The following is a 19273-nucleotide window of genomic DNA, read 5'->3' on the forward strand; positions in this document are numbered from 1 at the left end:
TTCACCAAGAGTTTCCACAATTATGCCTCTTGTGCCTCACACACACACACACACACACAAATGTAACAACTCTTCACAATACAAAGCATTCACCTTCACCTCTGCACAATATTGCCTGCCATACATTATCGCAAGCACCACTCACATTACAATTCCTTTATGCTATTTCCAGATTAGTCTCCTGCCATTTATACAACTCAGACATTAAATAGCTCTCTTTCTCTTTACACTATCGTCTAACACACTGCACGCCATTTCAGGGCAAATGTACTTGTTTCATTATACTGCGACATGGCCTGTTACAATTTCAAATCAAGCAAAAACATCTACCTGATCCAACGTGCTCCGCTACTCCACACAACACAATCTACCTCTTCCTATTTACACACATTATTGCTTACATTACGTTTTACTTGTGATTGTGGCTCAGCAATAGCCGAGCACTACGAAAAATACATTACAGACTCATTTAATGTTCCCCTCCACGGAAATCTTTAGTAAAAGGCGAAAGATTTATTCGATTTGAAGGGAAACCAGAGTGCCGATCAACGCACTCACTTCCATACTTATGGCTGCTTCTCTAGTACTTCTGCGCGAGAACGCGGAAAATTCTTTCCCTCTTGTCCACTTCTCTACCGTCAACAGACTTCCAGTGTTATGCAAGCACAAACCGCAAAACTAACTGCCAACGCTGAAATACGTGTCTGCCAAATGAGGTCGCTATTACTCTTTACATAACTATTTTCATCATTTCTGTCACCATCCAAGCTGCTTCATTACCTCACCTGCCGCCAGATGGCAGCACGCCTAATTCCTGTCGGCGACCCACCGTTTGACATACAACGTTCGGCACACAACTGCCCGCAGTGCTCTGCATCTAACACTAATCTCTCTCCTCCCCACCACACTCGTTCACTGAAAAAACTGACAACTAGATAGTTCTTTGTACGCGAAACTAGGCCACATCAGACGCAACGTGTATGTAGATGTGTAGTGCAAGGGAAATATCCCCTGCTCCCACACAACTAATACTAGCTGACAACAGAAACAAAATTTCTGTCGATAGTATTTGAACCAGTCTTATTCATTTGCGAATTTCATGCATTCCTTCTTGCTGGTAACAGTGCCTTGCAAATCACTCAATTCATGTTTTCTAGCCAAACGTGCTGCTCCTGATTGTTTCGTACATCATGCATTAGTGGTCATTATCAAGACTGTGTTGTGTGTCAGCTTTTTATGGTCATCAATTGCACTCTGCTTGTGCTGCTCACTCATTCTTGTAACTCAAAGTACGTCGTTGTCATCCAATCCTAGCACTTGCAGCAGGACAAATCAACTGGCTCGTCACCGTGCCACTCGGGAAACTTCCGCAAGGCTTTCATGACATGTCGCAATCAAAGTCCTTCCACAACATTTCTGCAACGCGGCGGGTCACGATACCGAAAGTATGACTTATGCTTCTGATCTATAATAAAACCACCACTCGGAAAGCGCTACTCCCTTCCCACATCCCTCAGAATGTGGTGAACGATCATCGATTACAACCAAGATGCAATGAATCTCGGTCGCATGCCTCACGCTCAGGGACAGTGCTACCACTCATCATCGTGGTTGCGTCTACTCCAGCTTTGAACTAGAGAGAGTTGAAGACATACTACAGAAATGATCCTGTGAAGTATGATCTTGCTTGCAAGCTATCACCGCTCGCTACTTATGCCACGAGACCGTCAACACGCCCTACGAGAATACGACACACTCTTCACATTCGCGATTTACTTATCGAAGAATTACTTAAGCTCGGACATTCTGCAAAGAACCTAGTTCTACTCCTATTTGGCCGCCATGATCTAACCTTTCCTCACTCAACTATTCTGTGCGCTACCAGTGCTTTTTGCATCCGAAATCAGAGACCATTGCCTCAGGCGAGACTGTATGTAAACACCGCTTGCAGCTCCGGCCGCTAGATGGGGGCCTGGGGCACATACAGTAGCATTCTATGGCGCAAGCAGACATGCCAAATAGTCACTGAAAGAGAAACACACAAGAGGGCAGTCATAGGACACTTGTGCTTTCTTTAAAACCGCCTCTCTCTTCGAAAATTTTCGCACCGCAATAGCGTATTCACCTCGCCCTAACAGTGCCAACTCTTGTCGATATTTGGCCACTTCCTCTTTCGCTTCACCTTGCGTCTTACTTGATACCCCGCCCAACAGCTGCTGATACACGCTACACGCAATTAATGTGTTTCTCTCTGTATCTCTTTTCGCCTACCACGAGTATTGCTTTTCCTCACATGGCAATTATGAAAACACCCACAGCTAAACAAACACTTCCATTCAGCATCACGTCCATACTATCAGTCATACACCAGTAATTTCACAGCTACTTGCTCCACTAATACATTTCTTAATGTTACTGTTAAACAGATGAAGAATCAAAGTATACAACAAGTCTCTATGAACATCACTGTCAGGACATTATACGCATACCATGCCCATCTTTATGCTTCAACTATGATGGCCCATGTGCTATGAATAAAGAAATTTCTCATCAAATATCAAATAATTTTACAACTATATAACTACTCCGACTAGCCCCTTACTAAAACTCTAGATGTTTAGCAATCCCGCCATCAATCTCAGAATAATCGCAAGCAGTGCTTTCATCCCATGAGCACTTCTTTGCAAACAAAACCACAAAACTACTTTTTATACTAGCTTCCTTGTCACAGTGAACAGGGAACTAATGCTAGTGCCCCAGTTTACTCAAAAACTTTTTCGCTTGCAACATATAAACAGCCAACTTGAACCTCTGGGATTTTCAAACACACACAGAAAACTTAATTCCACAGAAATTTAGGAGTAACAGTGGTTGCCTGACATTTTCATACATAACACTAGATCGCGTGTTATGCACTTCACACAATGTTCTCATCATGTTCCACCAGAGAACACAGTTATCACCATGAACGGATTCTGGTAAAAGAGCCTTCAAACCACAAACAGCCTGATCAAAGTGATTATCTCCACATCCTCTGCCAATATCATGTCACTCTATACCTGAGGAGGGAAACTACAATGCAGGGGAAGGAGCTTCGTTGTGAGCACTGTCCTGGTATTTCATCATTAACTCTTCTCAAGCCAAGTATGCACCACCTCTGTGTATGGCTGGGTCAATCAAAAAAGACAAGCAGCATCAACAACTCACAGGACACTATGAACATTTTTACCATTATCTGCACCACCTTCCACTGATTTACTGAAGAAGAAACTGCAAAGTCTGGCCAATTTTGTACACCAGTAATCTTGAAAACATTGGAGTCAACAGCAGATACATAGTTTCCAAGACTGTACCTAGGAACAACCCTTCAATTTCAAGATTTACATCTCACTGAGGCACATCACATCATACCCAAACTACACCTAGCAGGAAATTGCTACTCTATTCATTTCCAGCTATCTATGTCATATTCAACAAATGTCTCCCTCCCACCTACATCTTCTACAAAACTGAGTACATTGTTATGAACAAACAACCAATGCCATATTATGGCAACAATCCAGTGCCACTATTATCCACTCTCTTGAAAACAATTGAAATACTCATCCTGACCAACTATCCACCATCTTCAACCCAAATCTCACTCACACCATACCCACAAATCACAAACTTGTGCAGTAAAAATAATTTTGGGTTTCAAAACTCAATCTACTAATCACATACCAGTATTACTTACAACGCCTATCATTCATCATTCACTTCCAAATATCAGCTTATATGCTGTTGTGCAATTAAAGTGCAAATAAACACTAAACCATATAGCACTGAGGTATAGAAAGCGTTCACCAAGAGTTTCCACAATTATGCCTCTTGTGCCTCACACACACACACACACAAATGTAACAACTCTTCACAATACAAAGCATTCACCTTCACCTCTGCACAATATTGCCTGCCATACATTATCGCAAGCACCACTCACATTACAATTCCTTTATGCTATTTCCAGATTAGTCTCCTGCCATTTATACAACTCAGACATTAAATAGCTCTCTTTCTCTTTACACTATCGTCTAACACACTGCACGCCATTTCAGGGCAAATGTACTTGTTTCATTATACTGCGACATGGCCTGTTACAATTTCAAATCAAGCAAAAACATCTACCTGATCCAACGTGCTCCGCTACTCCACACAACACAATCTACCTCTTCCTATTTACACACATTATTGCTTACATTACGTTTTACTTGTGATTGTGGCTCAGCAATAGCCGAGCACTACGAAAAATACATTACAGACTCATTTAATGTTCCCCTCCACGGAAATCTTTAGTAAAAGGCGAAAGATTTATTCGATTTGAAGGGAAACCAGAGTGCCGATCAACGCACTCACTTCCATACTTATGGCTGCTTCTCTAGTACTTCTGCGCGAGAACGCGGAAAATTCTTTCCCTCTTGTCCACTTCTCTACCGTCAACAGACTTCCAGTGTTATGCAAGCACAAACCGCAAAACTAACTGCCAACGCTGAAATACGTGTCTGCCAAATGAGGTCGCTATTACTCTTTACATAACTATTTTCATCATTTCTGTCACCATCCAAGCTGCTTCATTACCTCACCTGCCGCCAGATGGCAGCACGCCTAATTCCTGTCGGCGACCCACCGTTTGACATACAACGTTCGGCACACAACTGCCCGCAGTGCTCTGCATCTAACACTAATCTCTCTCCTCCCCACCACACTCGTTCACTGAAAAAACTGACAACTAGATAGTTCTTTGTACGCGAAACTAGGCCACATCAGACGCAACGTGTATGTAGATGTGTAGTGCAAGGGAAATATCCCCTGCTCCCACACAACTAATACTAGCTGACAACAGAAACAAAATTTCTGTCGATAGTATTTGAACCAGTCTTATTCATTTGCGAATTTCATGCATTCCTTCTTGCTGGTAACAGTGCCTTGCAAATCACTCAATTCATGTTTTCTAGCCAAACGTGCTGCTCCTGATTGTTTCGTACATCATGCATTAGTGGTCATTATCAAGACTGTGTTGTGTGTCAGCTTTTTATGGTCATCAATTGCACTCTGCTTGTGCTGCTCACTCATTCTTGTAACTCAAAGTACGTCGTTGTCATCCAATCCTAGCACTTGCAGCAGGACAAATCAACTGGCTCGTCACCGTGCCACTCGGGAAACTTCCGCAAGGCTTTCATGACATGTCGCAATCAAAGTCCTTCCACAACATTTCTGCAACGCGGCGGGTCACGATACCGAAAGTATGACTTATGCTTCTGATCTATAATAAAACCACCACTCGGAAAGCGCTACTCCCTTCCCACATCCCTCAGAATGTGGTGAACGATCATCGATTACAACCAAGATGCAATGAATCTCGGTCGCATGCCTCACGCTCAGGGACAGTGCTACCACTCATCATCGTGGTTGCGTCTACTCCAGCTTTGAACTAGAGAGAGTTGAAGACATACTACAGAAATGATCCTGTGAAGTATGATCTTGCTTGCAAGCTATCACCGCTCGCTACTTATGCCACGAGACCGTCAACACGCCCTACGAGAATACGACACACTCTTCACATTCGCGATTTACTTATCGAAGAATTACTTAAGCTCGGACATTCTGCAAAGAACCTAGTTCTACTCCTATTTGGCCGCCATGATCTAACCTTTCCTCACTCAACTATTCTGTGCGCTACCAGTGCTTTTTGCATCCGAAATCAGAGACCATTGCCTCAGGCGAGACTGTATGTAAACACCGCTTGCAGCTCCGGCCGCTAGATGGGGGCCTGGGGCACATACAGTAGCATTCTATGGCGCAAGCAGACATGCCAAATAGTCACTGAAAGAGAAACACACAAGAGGGCAGTCATAGGACACTTGTGCTTTCTTTAAAACCGCCTCTCTCTTCGAAAATTTTCGCACCGCAATAGCGTATTCACCTCGCCCTAACAGTGCCAACTCTTGTCGATATTTGGCCACTTCCTCTTTCGCTTCACCTTGCGTCTTACTTGATACCCCGCCCAACAGCTGCTGATACACGCTACACGCAATTAATGTGTTTCTCTCTGTATCTCTTTTCGCCTACCACGAGTATTGCTTTTCCTCACATGGCAATTATGAAAACACCCACAGCTAAACAAACACTTCCATTCAGCATCACGTCCATACTATCAGTCATACACCAGTAATTTCACAGCTACTTGCTCCACTAATACATTTCTTAATGTTACTGTTAAACAGATGAAGAATCAAAGTATACAACAAGTCTCTATGAACATCACTGTCAGGACATTATACGCATACCATGCCCATCTTTATGCTTCAACTATGATGGCCCATGTGCTATGAATAAAGAAATTTCTCATCAAATATCAAATAATTTTACAACTATATAACTACTCCGACTAGCCCCTTACTAAAACTCTAGATGTTTAGCAATCCCGCCATCAATCTCAGAATAATCGCAAGCAGTGCTTTCATCCCATGAGCACTTCTTTGCAAACAAAACCACAAAACTACTTTTTATACTAGCTTCCTTGTCACAGTGAACAGGGAACTAATGCTAGTGCCCCAGTTTACTCAAAAACTTTTTCGCTTGCAACATATAAACAGCCAACTTGAACCTCTGGGATTTTCAAACACACACAGAAAACTTAATTCCACAGAAATTTAGGAGTAACAGTGGTTGCCTGACATTTTCATACATACTCAAATAGCTACTTCTATGCACTTCACACAATGTTCTCATCATGTTCCACCAGAGAACACAGTTATCACCATGAACGGATTCTGGTAAAAGAGCCTTCAAACCACAAACAGCCTGATCAAAGTGATTATCTCCACATCCTCTGCCAATATCATGTCACTCTATACCTGAGGAGGGAAACTACAATGCAGGGGAAGGAGCTTCGTTGTGAGCACTGTCCTGGTATTTCATCATTAACTCTTCTCAAGCCAAGTATGCACCACCTCTGTGTATGGCTGGGTCAATCAAAAAAGACAAGCAGCATCAACAACTCACAGGACACTATGAACATTTTTACCATTATCTGCACCACCTTCCACTGATTTACTGAAGAAGAAACTGCAAAGTCTGGCCAATTTTGTACACCAGTAATCTTGAAAACATTGGAGTCAACAGCAGATACATAGTTTCCAAGACTGTACCTAGGAACAACCCTTCAATTTCAAGATTTACATCTCACTGAGGCACATCACATCATACCCAAACTACACCTAGCAGGAAATTGCTACTCTATTCATTTCCAGCTATCTATGTCATATTCAACAAATGTCTCCCTCCCACCTACATCTTCTACAAAACTGAGTACATTGTTATGAACAAACAACCAATGCCATATTATGGCAACAATCCAGTGCCACTATTATCCACTCTCTTGAAAACAATTGAAATACTCATCCTGACCAACTATCCACCATCTTCAACCCAAATCTCACTCACACCATACCCACAAATCACAAACTTGTGCAGTAAAAATAATTTTGGGTTTCAAAACTCAATCTACTAATCACATACCAGTATTACTTACAACGCCTATCATTCATCATTCACTTCCAAATATCAGCTTATATGCTGTTGTGCAATTAAAGTGCAAATAAACACTAAACCATATAGCACTGAGGTATAGAAAGCGTTCACCAAGAGTTTCCACAATTATGCCTCTTGTGCCTCACACACACACACACACACAAATGTAACAACTCTTCACAATACAAAGCATTCACCTTCACCTCTGCACAATATTGCCTGCCATACATTATCGCAAGCACCACTCACATTACAATTCCTTTATGCTATTTCCAGATTAGTCTCCTGCCATTTATACAACTCAGACATTAAATAGCTCTCTTTCTCTTTACACTATCGTCTAACACACTGCACGCCATTTCAGGGCAAATGTACTTGTTTCATTATACTGCGACATGGCCTGTTACAATTTCAAATCAAGCAAAAACATCTACCTGATCCAACGTGCTCCGCTACTCCACACAACACAATCTACCTCTTCCTATTTACACACATTATTGCTTACATTACGTTTTACTTGTGATTGTGGCTCAGCAATAGCCGAGCACTACGAAAAATACATTACAGACTCATTTAATGTTCCCCTCCACGGAAATCTTTAGTAAAAGGCGAAAGATTTATTCGATTTGAAGGGAAACCAGAGTGCCGATCAACGCACTCACTTCCATACTTATGGCTGCTTCTCTAGTACTTCTGCGCGAGAACGCGGAAAATTCTTTCCCTCTTGTCCACTTCTCTACCGTCAACAGACTTCCAGTGTTATGCAAGCACAAACCGCAAAACTAACTGCCAACGCTGAAATACGTGTCTGCCAAATGAGGTCGCTATTACTCTTTACATAACTATTTTCATCATTTCTGTCACCATCCAAGCTGCTTCATTACCTCACCTGCCGCCAGATGGCAGCACGCCTAATTCCTGTCGGCGACCCACCGTTTGACATACAACGTTCGGCACACAACTGCCCGCAGTGCTCTGCATCTAACACTAATCTCTCTCCTCCCCACCACACTCGTTCACTGAAAAAACTGACAACTAGATAGTTCTTTGTACGCGAAACTAGGCCACATCAGACGCAACGTGTATGTAGATGTGTAGTGCAAGGGAAATATCCCCTGCTCCCACACAACTAATACTAGCTGACAACAGAAACAAAATTTCTGTCGATAGTATTTGAACCAGTCTTATTCATTTGCGAATTTCATGCATTCCTTCTTGCTGGTAACAGTGCCTTGCAAATCACTCAATTCATGTTTTCTAGCCAAACGTGCTGCTCCTGATTGTTTCGTACATCATGCATTAGTGGTCATTATCAAGACTGTGTTGTGTGTCAGCTTTTTATGGTCATCAATTGCACTCTGCTTGTGCTGCTCACTCATTCTTGTAACTCAAAGTACGTCGTTGTCATCCAATCCTAGCACTTGCAGCAGGACAAATCAACTGGCTCGTCACCGTGCCACTCGGGAAACTTCCGCAAGGCTTTCATGACATGTCGCAATCAAAGTCCTTCCACAACATTTCTGCAACGCGGCGGGTCACGATACCGAAAGTATGACTTATGCTTCTGATCTATAATAAAACCACCACTCGGAAAGCGCTACTCCCTTCCCACATCCCTCAGAATGTGGTGAACGATCATCGATTACAACCAAGATGCAATGAATCTCGGTCGCATGCCTCACGCTCAGGGACAGTGCTACCACTCATCATCGTGGTTGCGTCTACTCCAGCTTTGAACTAGAGAGAGTTGAAGACATACTACAGAAATGATCCTGTGAAGTATGATCTTGCTTGCAAGCTATCACCGCTCGCTACTTATGCCACGAGACCGTCAACACGCCCTACGAGAATACGACACACTCTTCACATTCGCGATTTACTTATCGAAGAATTACTTAAGCTCGGACATTCTGCAAAGAACCTAGTTCTACTCCTATTTGGCCGCCATGATCTAACCTTTCCTCACTCAACTATTCTGTGCGCTACCAGTGCTTTTTGCATCCGAAATCAGAGACCATTGCCTCAGGCGAGACTGTATGTAAACACCGCTTGCAGCTCCGGCCGACAGATGGGGGCCTGGGGCACATACAGTAGCATTCTATGGCGCAAGCAGACATGCCAAATAGTCACTGAAAGAGAAACACACAAGAGGGCAGTCATAGGACACTTGTGCTTTCTTTAAAACCGCCTCTCTCTTCGAAAATTTTCGCACCGCAATAGCGTATTCACCTCGCCCTAACAGTGCCAACTCTTGTCGATATTTGGCCACTTCCTCTTTCGCTTCACCTTGCGTCTTACTTGATACCCCGCCCAACAGCTGCTGATACACGCTACACGCAATTAATGTGTTTCTCTCTGTATCTCTTTTCGCCTACCACGAGTATTGCTTTTCCTCACATGGCAATTATGAAAACACCCACAGCTAAACAAACACTTCCATTCAGCATCACGTCCATACTATCAGTCATACACCAGTAATTTCACAGCTACTTGCTCCACTAATACATTTCTTAATGTTACTGTTAAACAGATGAAGAATCAAAGTATACAACAAGTCTCTATGAACATCACTGTCAGGACATTATACGCATACCATGCCCATCTTTATGCTTCAACTATGATGGCCCATGTGCTATGAATAAAGAAATTTCTCATCAAATATCAAATAATTTTACAACTATATAACTACTCCGACTAGCCCCTTACTAAAACTCTAGATGTTTAGCAATCCCGCCATCAATCTCAGAATAATCGCAAGCAGTGCTTTCATCCCATGAGCACTTCTTTGCAAACAAAACCACAAAACTACTTTTTATACTAGCTTCCTTGTCACAGTGAACAGGGAACTAATGCTAGTGCCCCAGTTTACTCAAAAACTTTTTCGCTTGCAACATATAAACAGCCAACTTGAACCTCTGGGATTTTCAAACACACACAGAAAACTTAATTCCACAGAAATTTAGGAGTAACAGTGGTTGCCTGACATTTTCATACATACTCAAATAGCTACTTCTATGCACTTCACACAATGTTCTCATCATGTTCCACCAGAGAACACAGTTATCACCATGAACGGATTCTGGTAAAAGAGCCTTCAAACCACAAACAGCCTGATCAAAGTGATTATCTCCACATCCTCTGCCAATATCATGTCACTCTATACCTGAGGAGGGAAACTACAATGCAGGGGAAGGAGCTTCGTTGTGAGCACTGTCCTGGTATTTCATCATTAACTCTTCTCAAGCCAAGTATGCACCACCTCTGTGTATGGCTGGGTCAATCAAAAAAGACAAGCAGCATCAACAACTCACAGGACACTATGAACATTTTTACCATTATCTGCACCACCTTCCACTGATTTACTGAAGAAGAAACTGCAAAGTCTGGCCAATTTTGTACACCATTAATCTTGAAAACATTGGAGTCAACAGCAGATACATAGTTTCCAAGACTGTACCTAGGAACAACCCTTCAATTTCAAGATTTACATCTCACTGAGGCACATCACATCATACCCAAACTACACCTAGCAGGAAATTGCTACTCTATTCATTTCCAGCTATCTATGTCATATTCAACAAATGTCTCCCTCCCACCTACATCTTCTACAAAACTGAGTACATTGTTATGAACAAACAACCAATGCCATATTATGGCAACAATCCAGTGCCACTATTATCCACTCTCTTGAAAACAATTGAAATACTCATCCTGACCAACTATCCACCATCTTCAACCCAAATCTCACTCACACCATACCCACAAATCACAAACTTGTGCAGTAAAAATAATTTTGGGTTTCAAAACTCAATCTACTAATCACATACCAGTATTACTTACAACGCCTATCATTCATCATTCACTTCCAAATATCAGCTTATATGCTGTTGTGCAATTAAAGTGCAAATAAACACTAAACCATATAGCACTGAGGTATAGAAAGCGTTCACCAAGAGTTTCCACAATTATGCCTCTTGTGCCTCACACACACACACACACAAATGTAACAACTCTTCACAATACAAAGCATTCACCTTCACCTCTGCACAATATTGCCTGCCATACATTATCGCAAGCACCACTCACATTACAATTCCTTTATGCTATTTCCAGATTAGTCTCCTGCCATTTATACAACTCAGACATTAAATAGCTCTCTTTCTCTTTACACTATCGTCTAACACACTGCACGCCATTTCAGGGCAAATGTACTTGTTTCATTATACTGCGACATGGCCTGTTACAATTTCAAATCAAGCAAAAACATCTACCTGATCCAACGTGCTCCGCTACTCCACACAACACAATCTACCTCTTCCTATTTACACACATTATTGCTTACATTACGTTTTACTTGTGATTGTGGCTCAGCAATAGCCGAGCACTACGAAAAATACATTACAGACTCATTTAATGTTCCCCTCCACGGAAATCTTTAGTAAAAGGCGAAAGATTTATTCGATTTGAAGGGAAACCAGAGTGCCGATCAACGCACTCACTTCCATACTTATGGCTGCTTCTCTAGTACTTCTGCGCGAGAACGCGGAAAATTCTTTCCCTCTTGTCCACTTCTCTACCGTCAACAGACTTCCAGTGTTATGCAAGCACAAACCGCAAAACTAACTGCCAACGCTGAAATACGTGTCTGCCAAATGAGGTCGCTATTACTCTTTACATAACTATTTTCATCATTTCTGTCACCATCCAAGCTGCTTCATTACCTCACCTGCCGCCAGATGGCAGCACGCCTAATTCCTGTCGGCGACCCACCGTTTGACATACAACGTTCGGCACACAACTGCCCGCAGTGCTCTGCATCTAACACTAATCTCTCTCCTCCCCACCACACTCGTTCACTGAAAAAACTGACAACTAGATAGTTCTTTGTACGCGAAACTAGGCCACATCAGACGCAACGTGTATGTAGATGTGTAGTGCAAGGGAAATATCCCCTGCTCCCACACAACTAATACTAGCTGACAACAGAAACAAAATTTCTGTCGATAGTATTTGAACCAGTCTTATTCATTTGCGAATTTCATGCATTCCTTCTTGCTGGTAACAGTGCCTTGCAAATCACTCAATTCATGTTTTCTAGCCAAACGTGCTGCTCCTGATTGTTTCGTACATCATGCATTAGTGGTCATTATCAAGACTGTGTTGTGTGTCAGCTTTTTATGGTCATCAATTGCACTCTGCTTGTGCTGCTCACTCATTCTTGTAACTCAAAGTACGTCGTTGTCATCCAATCCTAGCACTTGCAGCAGGACAAATCAACTGGCTCGTCACCGTGCCACTCGGGAAACTTCCGCAAGGCTTTCATGACATGTCGCAATCAAAGTCCTTCCACAACATTTCTGCAACGCGGCGGGTCACGATACCGAAAGTATGACTTATGCTTCTGATCTATAATAAAACCACCACTCGGAAAGCGCTACTCCCTTCCCACATCCCTCAGAATGTGGTGAACGATCATCGATTACAACCAAGATGCAATGAATCTCGGTCGCATGCCTCACGCTCAGGGACAGTGCTACCACTCATCATCGTGGTTGCGTCTACTCCAGCTTTGAACTAGAGAGAGTTGAAGACATACTACAGAAATGATCCTGTGAAGTATGATCTTGCTTGCAAGCTATCACCGCTCGCTACTTATGCCACGAGACCGTCAACACGCCCTACGAGAATACGACACACTCTTCACATTCGCGATTTACTTATCGAAGAATTACTTAAGCTCGGACATTCTGCAAAGAACCTAGTTCTACTCCTATTTGGCCGCCATGATCTAACCTTTCCTCACTCAACTATTCTGTGCGCTACCAGTGCTTTTTGCATCCGAAATCAGAGACCATTGCCTCAGGCGAGACTGTATGTAAACACCGCTTGCAGCTCCGGCCGCTAGATGGGGGCCTGGGGCACATACAGTAGCATTCTATGGCGCAAGCAGACATGCCAAATAGTCACTGAAAGAGAAACACACAAGAGGGCAGTCATAGGACACTTGTGCTTTCTTTAAAACCGCCTCTCTCTTCGAAAATTTTCGCACCGCAATAGCGTATTCACCTCGCCCTAACAGTGCCAACTCTTGTCGATATTTGGCCACTTCCTCTTTCGCTTCACCTTGCGTCTTACTTGATACCCCGCCCAACAGCTGCTGATACACGCTACACGCAATTAATGTGTTTCTCTCTGTATCTCTTTTCGCCTACCACGAGTATTGCTTTTCCTCACATGGCAATTATGAAAACACCCACAGCTAAACAAACACTTCCATTCAGCATCACGTCCATACTATCAGTCATACACCAGTAATTTCACAGCTACTTGCTCCACTAATACATTTCTTAATGTTACTGTTAAACAGATGAAGAATCAAAGTATACAACAAGTCTCTATGAACATCACTGTCAGGACATTATACGCATACCATGCCCATCTTTATGCTTCAACTATGATGGCCCATGTGCTATGAATAAAGAAATTTCTCATCAAATATCAAATAATTTTACAACTATATAACTACTCCGACTAGCCCCTTACTAAAACTCTAGATGTTTAGCAATCCCGCCATCAATCTCAGAATAATCGCAAGCAGTGCTTTCATCCCATGAGCACTTCTTTGCAAACAAAACCACAAAACTACTTTTTATACTAGCTTCCTTGTCACAGTGAACAGGGAACTAATGCTAGTGCCCCAGTTTACTCAAAAACTTTTTCGCTTGCAACATATAAACAGCCAACTTGAACCTCTGGGATTTTCAAACACACACAGAAAACTTAATTCCACAGAAATTTAGGAGTAACAGTGGTTGCCTGACATTTTCATACATACTCAAATAGCTACTTCTATGCACTTCACACAATGTTCTCATCATGTTCCACCAGAGAACACAGTTATCACTATGAATGGATTCTGGTAAAAGAGCCTTCAAACCACAAACAGCCTGATCAAAGTGATTATCTCCACATCCTCTGCCAATATCATGTCACTCTATACCTGAGGAGGGAAACTACAATGCAGGGGAAGGAGCTTCGTTGTGAGCACTGTCCTGGTATTTCATCATTAACTCTTCTCAAGCCAAGTATGCACCACCTCTGTGTATGGCTGGGTCAATCAAAAAAGACAAGCAGCATCAACAACTCACAGGACACTATGAACATTTTTACCATTATCTGCACCACCTTCCACTGATTTACTGAAGAAGAAACTGCAAAGTCTGGCCAATTTTGTACACCAGTAATCTTGAAAACATTGGAGTCAACAGCAGATACATAGTTTCCAAGACTGTACCTAGGAACAACCCTTCAATTTCAAGATTTACATCTCACTGAGGCACATCACATCATACCCAAACTACACCTAGCAGGAAATTGCTACTCTATTCATTTCCAGCTATCTATGTCATATTCAACAAATGTCTCCCTCCCACCTACATCTTCTACAAAACTGAGTACATTGTTATGAACAAACAACCAATGCCATATTATGGCAACAATCCAGTGCCACTATTATCCACTCTCTTGAAAACAATTGAAATACTCATCCTGACCAACTATCCACCATCTTCAACCCAAATCTCACTCACACCATACCCACAAATCACAAACTTGTGCAGTAAAAATAATTTTGGGTTTCAAAACTCAATCTACTAATCACATACCAGTATTACTTACAACGCCTATCATTCATCATTCACTTCCAAATATCAGCTTATATGCTGTTGTGCAATTAAAGTGCAAATAAACACTAAACCATATAGCACTGAGGTATAGAAAGCGTTCACCAAGAGTTTCCACAATTATGCCTCTTGTGCCTCACACACACACAAATGTAACAACTCTTCACAATACAAAGCATTCACCTTCACCTCTGCACAATATTGCCTGCCATACATTATCGCAAGCACCACTCACATTACAATTCCTTTATGCTATTTCCAGATTAGTCTCCTGCCATTTATACAACTCAGACATTAAATAGCTCTCTTTCTCTTTACACTATCGTCTAACACACTGCACGCCATTTCAGGGCAAATGTACTTGTTTCATTATACTGCGACATGGCCTGTTACAATTTCAAATCAAGCAAAAACATCTACCTGATCCAACGTGCTCCGCTACTCCACACAACACAATCTACCTCTTCCTATTTACACACATTATTGCTTACATTACGTTTTACTTGTGATTGTGGCTCAGCAATAGCCGAGCACTACGAAAAATACATTACAGACTCATTTAATGTTCCCCTCCACGGAAATCTTTAGTAAAAGGCGAAAGATTTATTCGATTTGAAGGGAAACCAGAGTGCCGATCAACGCACTCACTTCCATACTTATGGCTGCTTCTCTAGTACTTCTGCGCGAGAACGCGGAAAATTCTTTCCCTCTTGTCCACTTCTCTACCGTCAACAGACTTCCAGTGTTATGCAAGCACAAACCGCAAAACTAACTGCCAACGCTGAAATACGTGTCTGCCAAATGAGGTCGCTATTACTCTTTACATAACTATTTTCATCATTTCTGTCACCATCCAAGCTGCTTCATTACCTCACCTGCCGCCAGATGGCAGCACGCCTAATTCCTGTCGGCGACCCACCGTTTGACATACAACGTTCGGCACACAACTGCCCGCAGTGCTCTGCATCTAACACTAATCTCTCTCCTCCCCACCACACTCGTTCACTGAAAAAACTGACAACTAGATAGTTCTTTGTACGCGAAACTAGGCCACATCAGACGCAACGTGTATGTAGATGTGTAGTGCAAGGGAAATATCCCCTGCTCCCACACAACTAATACTAGCTGACAACAGAAACAAAATTTCTGTCGATAGTATTTGAACCAGTCTTATTCATTTGCGAATTTCATGCATTCCTTCTTGCTGGTAACAGTGCCTTGCAAATCACTCAATTCATGTTTTCTAGCCAAACGTGCTGCTCCTGATTGTTTCGTACATCATGCATTAGTGGTCATTATCAAGACTGTGTTGTGTGTCAGCTTTTTATGGTCATCAATTGCACTCTGCTTGTGCTGCTCACTCATTCTTGTAACTCAAAGTACGTCGTTGTCATCCAATCCTAGCACTTGCAGCAGGACAAATCAACTGGCTCGTCACCGTGCCACTCGGGAAACTTCCGCAAGGCTTTCATGACATGTCGCAATCAAAGTCCTTCCACAACATTTCTGCAACGCGGCGGGTCACGATACCGAAAGTATGACTTATGCTTCTGATCTATAATAAAACCACCACTCGGAAAGCGCTACTCCCTTCCCACATCCCTCAGAATGTGGTGAACGATCATCGATTACAACCAAGATGCAATGAATCTCGGTCGCATGCCTCACGCTCAGGGACAGTGCTACCACTCATCATCGTGGTTGCGTCTACTCCAGCTTTGAACTAGAGAGAGTTGAAGACATACTACAGAAATGATCCTGTGAAGTATGATCTTGCTTGCAAGCTATCACCGCTCGCTACTTATGCCACGAGACCGTCAACACGCCCTACGAGAATACGACACACTCTTCACATTCGCGATTTACTTATCGAAGAATTACTTAAGCTCGGACATTCTGCAAAGAACCTAGTTCTACTCCTATTTGGCCGCCATGATCTAACCTTTCCTCACTCAACTATTCTGTGCGCTACCAGTGCTTTTTGCATCCGAAATCAGAGACCATTGCCTCAGGCGAGACTGTATGTAAACACCGCTTGCAGCTCCGGCCGCTAGATGGGGGCCTGGGGCACATACAGTAGCATTCTATGGCGCAAGCAGACATGCCAAATAGTCACTGAAAGAGAAACACACAAGAGGGCAGTCATAGGACACTTGTGCTTTCTTTAAAACCGCCTCTCTCTTCGAAAATTTTCGCACCGCAATAGCGTATTCACCTCGCCCTAACAGTGCCAACTCTTGTCGATATTTGGCCACTTCCTCTTTCGCTTCACCTTGCGTCTTACTTGATACCCCGCCCAACAGCTGCTGATACACGCTACACGCAATTAATGTGTTTCTCTCTGTATCTCTTTTCGCCTACCACGAGTATTGCTTTTCCTCACATGGCAATTATGAAAACACCCACAGCTAAACAAACACTTCCATTCAGCATCACGTCCATACTATCAGTCATACACCAGTAATTTCACAGCTACTTGCTCCACTAATACATTTCTTAATGTTACTGTTAAACAGATGAAGAATCAAAGTATACAACAAGTCTCTATGAACATCACTGTCAGGACATTATACGCATACCATGCCCATCTTTATGCTTCAACTATGATGGCCCATGTGCTATGAATAAAGAAATTTCTCATCAAATATCAAATAATTTTACAACTATATAACTACTCCGACTAGCCCCTTACTAAAACTCTAGATGTTTAGCAATCCCGCCATCAATCTCAGAATAATCGCAAGCAGTGCTTTCATCCCATGAGCACTTCTTTGCAAACAAAACCACAAAACTACTTTTTATACTAGCTTCCTTGTCACAGTGAACAGGGAACTAATGCTAGTGCCCCAGTTTACTCAAAAACTTTTTCGCTTGCAACATATAAACAGCCAACTTGAACCTCTGGGATTTTCAAACACACACAGAAAACTTAATTCCACAGAAATTTAGGAGTAACAGTGGTTGCCTGACATTTTCATACATACTCAAATAGCTACTTCTATGCACTTCACACAATGTTCTCATCATGTTCCACCAGAGAACACAGTTATCACTATGAATGGATTCTGGTAAAAGAGCCTTCAAACCACAAACAGCCTGATCAAAGTGATTATCTCCACATCCTCTGCCAATATCATGTCACTCTATACCTGAGGAGGGAAACTACAATGCAGGGGAAGGAGCTTCGTTGTGAGCACTGTCCTGGTATTTCATCATTAACTCTTCTCAAGCCAAGTATGCACCACCTCTGTGTATGGCTGGGTCAATCAAAAAAGACAAGCAGCATCAACAACTCACAGGACACTATGAACATTTTTACCATTATCTGCACCACCTTCCACTGATTTACTGAAGAAGAAACTGCAAAGTCTGGCCAATTTTGTACACCAGTAATCTTGAAAACATTGGAGTCAACAGCAGATACATAGTTTCCAAGACTGTACCTAGGAACAACCCTTCAATTTCAAGATTTACATCTCACTGAGGCACATCACATCATACCCAAACTACACCTAGCAGGAAATTGCTACTCTATTCATTTCCAGCTATCTATGTCATATTCAACAAATGTCTCCCTCCCACCTACATCTTCTACAAAACTGAGTACATTGTTATGAACAAACAACCAATGCCATATTATGGCAACAATCCAGTGCCACTATTATCCACTCTCTTGAAAACAATTGAAATACTCATCCTGACCAACTATCCACCATCTTCAACCCAAATCTCACTCACACCATACCCACAAATCACAAACTTGTGCAGTAAAAATAATTTTGGGTTTCAAAACTCAATCTACTAATCACATACCAGTATTACTTACAACGCCTATCATTCATCATTCACTTCCAAATATCAGCTTATATGCTGTTGTGCAATTAAAGTGCAAATAAACACTAAACCATATAGCACTGAGGTATAGAAAGCGTTCACCAAGAGTTTCCACAATTATGCCTCTTGTGCCTCACACACACACAAATGTAACAACTCTTCACAATACAAAGCATTCACCTTCA

At 42.3% G+C, this 19273-nt stretch overlaps 10 non-coding genes across 10 annotated transcripts; all 10 read right to left on the minus strand.

The window, feature by feature from the left end:
• Positions 1 to 423: 423 nt before the first annotated feature.
• Positions 424 to 542, minus strand: LOC126357027 (U5 spliceosomal RNA). Its single transcript, XR_007566020.1, has one exon. It is a non-coding gene; the product is annotated as a U5 spliceosomal RNA (small nuclear RNA).
• Positions 543 to 1478: 936 nt separating this feature from the next.
• On the minus strand, positions 1479 to 1685 carry LOC126356847 (small nucleolar RNA U3). Its single transcript, XR_007565863.1, has one exon. It is a non-coding gene; the product is annotated as a small nucleolar RNA U3 (small nucleolar RNA).
• A 2575-nt stretch (positions 1686 to 4260) lies between these two features.
• LOC126357028 (U5 spliceosomal RNA) lies at positions 4261 to 4379 on the minus strand. Its single transcript, XR_007566021.1, has one exon. It is a non-coding gene; the product is annotated as a U5 spliceosomal RNA (small nuclear RNA).
• A 936-nt stretch (positions 4380 to 5315) lies between these two features.
• On the minus strand, positions 5316 to 5522 carry LOC126356848 (small nucleolar RNA U3). The gene has a single exon (XR_007565864.1). It is a non-coding gene; the product is annotated as a small nucleolar RNA U3 (small nucleolar RNA).
• Positions 5523 to 8099: 2577 nt separating this feature from the next.
• On the minus strand, positions 8100 to 8218 carry LOC126357029 (U5 spliceosomal RNA). Its single transcript, XR_007566022.1, has one exon. It is a non-coding gene; the product is annotated as a U5 spliceosomal RNA (small nuclear RNA).
• A 936-nt stretch (positions 8219 to 9154) lies between these two features.
• LOC126356849 (small nucleolar RNA U3) lies at positions 9155 to 9361 on the minus strand. Its single transcript, XR_007565865.1, has one exon. It is a non-coding gene; the product is annotated as a small nucleolar RNA U3 (small nucleolar RNA).
• A 2575-nt stretch (positions 9362 to 11936) lies between these two features.
• Positions 11937 to 12055, minus strand: LOC126357030 (U5 spliceosomal RNA). Its single transcript, XR_007566023.1, has one exon. It is a non-coding gene; the product is annotated as a U5 spliceosomal RNA (small nuclear RNA).
• Positions 12056 to 12991: 936 nt separating this feature from the next.
• Positions 12992 to 13198, minus strand: LOC126356850 (small nucleolar RNA U3). Its single transcript, XR_007565866.1, has one exon. It is a non-coding gene; the product is annotated as a small nucleolar RNA U3 (small nucleolar RNA).
• Positions 13199 to 15767: 2569 nt separating this feature from the next.
• Positions 15768 to 15886, minus strand: LOC126357031 (U5 spliceosomal RNA). The gene has a single exon (XR_007566024.1). It is a non-coding gene; the product is annotated as a U5 spliceosomal RNA (small nuclear RNA).
• A 936-nt stretch (positions 15887 to 16822) lies between these two features.
• On the minus strand, positions 16823 to 17029 carry LOC126356851 (small nucleolar RNA U3). The gene has a single exon (XR_007565867.1). It is a non-coding gene; the product is annotated as a small nucleolar RNA U3 (small nucleolar RNA).
• Between the last annotated feature and the right edge of the window lie 2244 nt (positions 17030 to 19273).

Source organism: Schistocerca gregaria, chromosome 3, assembly GCF_023897955.1.
Source record: "Schistocerca gregaria isolate iqSchGreg1 chromosome 3, iqSchGreg1.2, whole genome shotgun sequence".
Classification (NCBI taxonomy): Eukaryota; Metazoa; Arthropoda; class Insecta; order Orthoptera; family Acrididae; genus Schistocerca; species Schistocerca gregaria.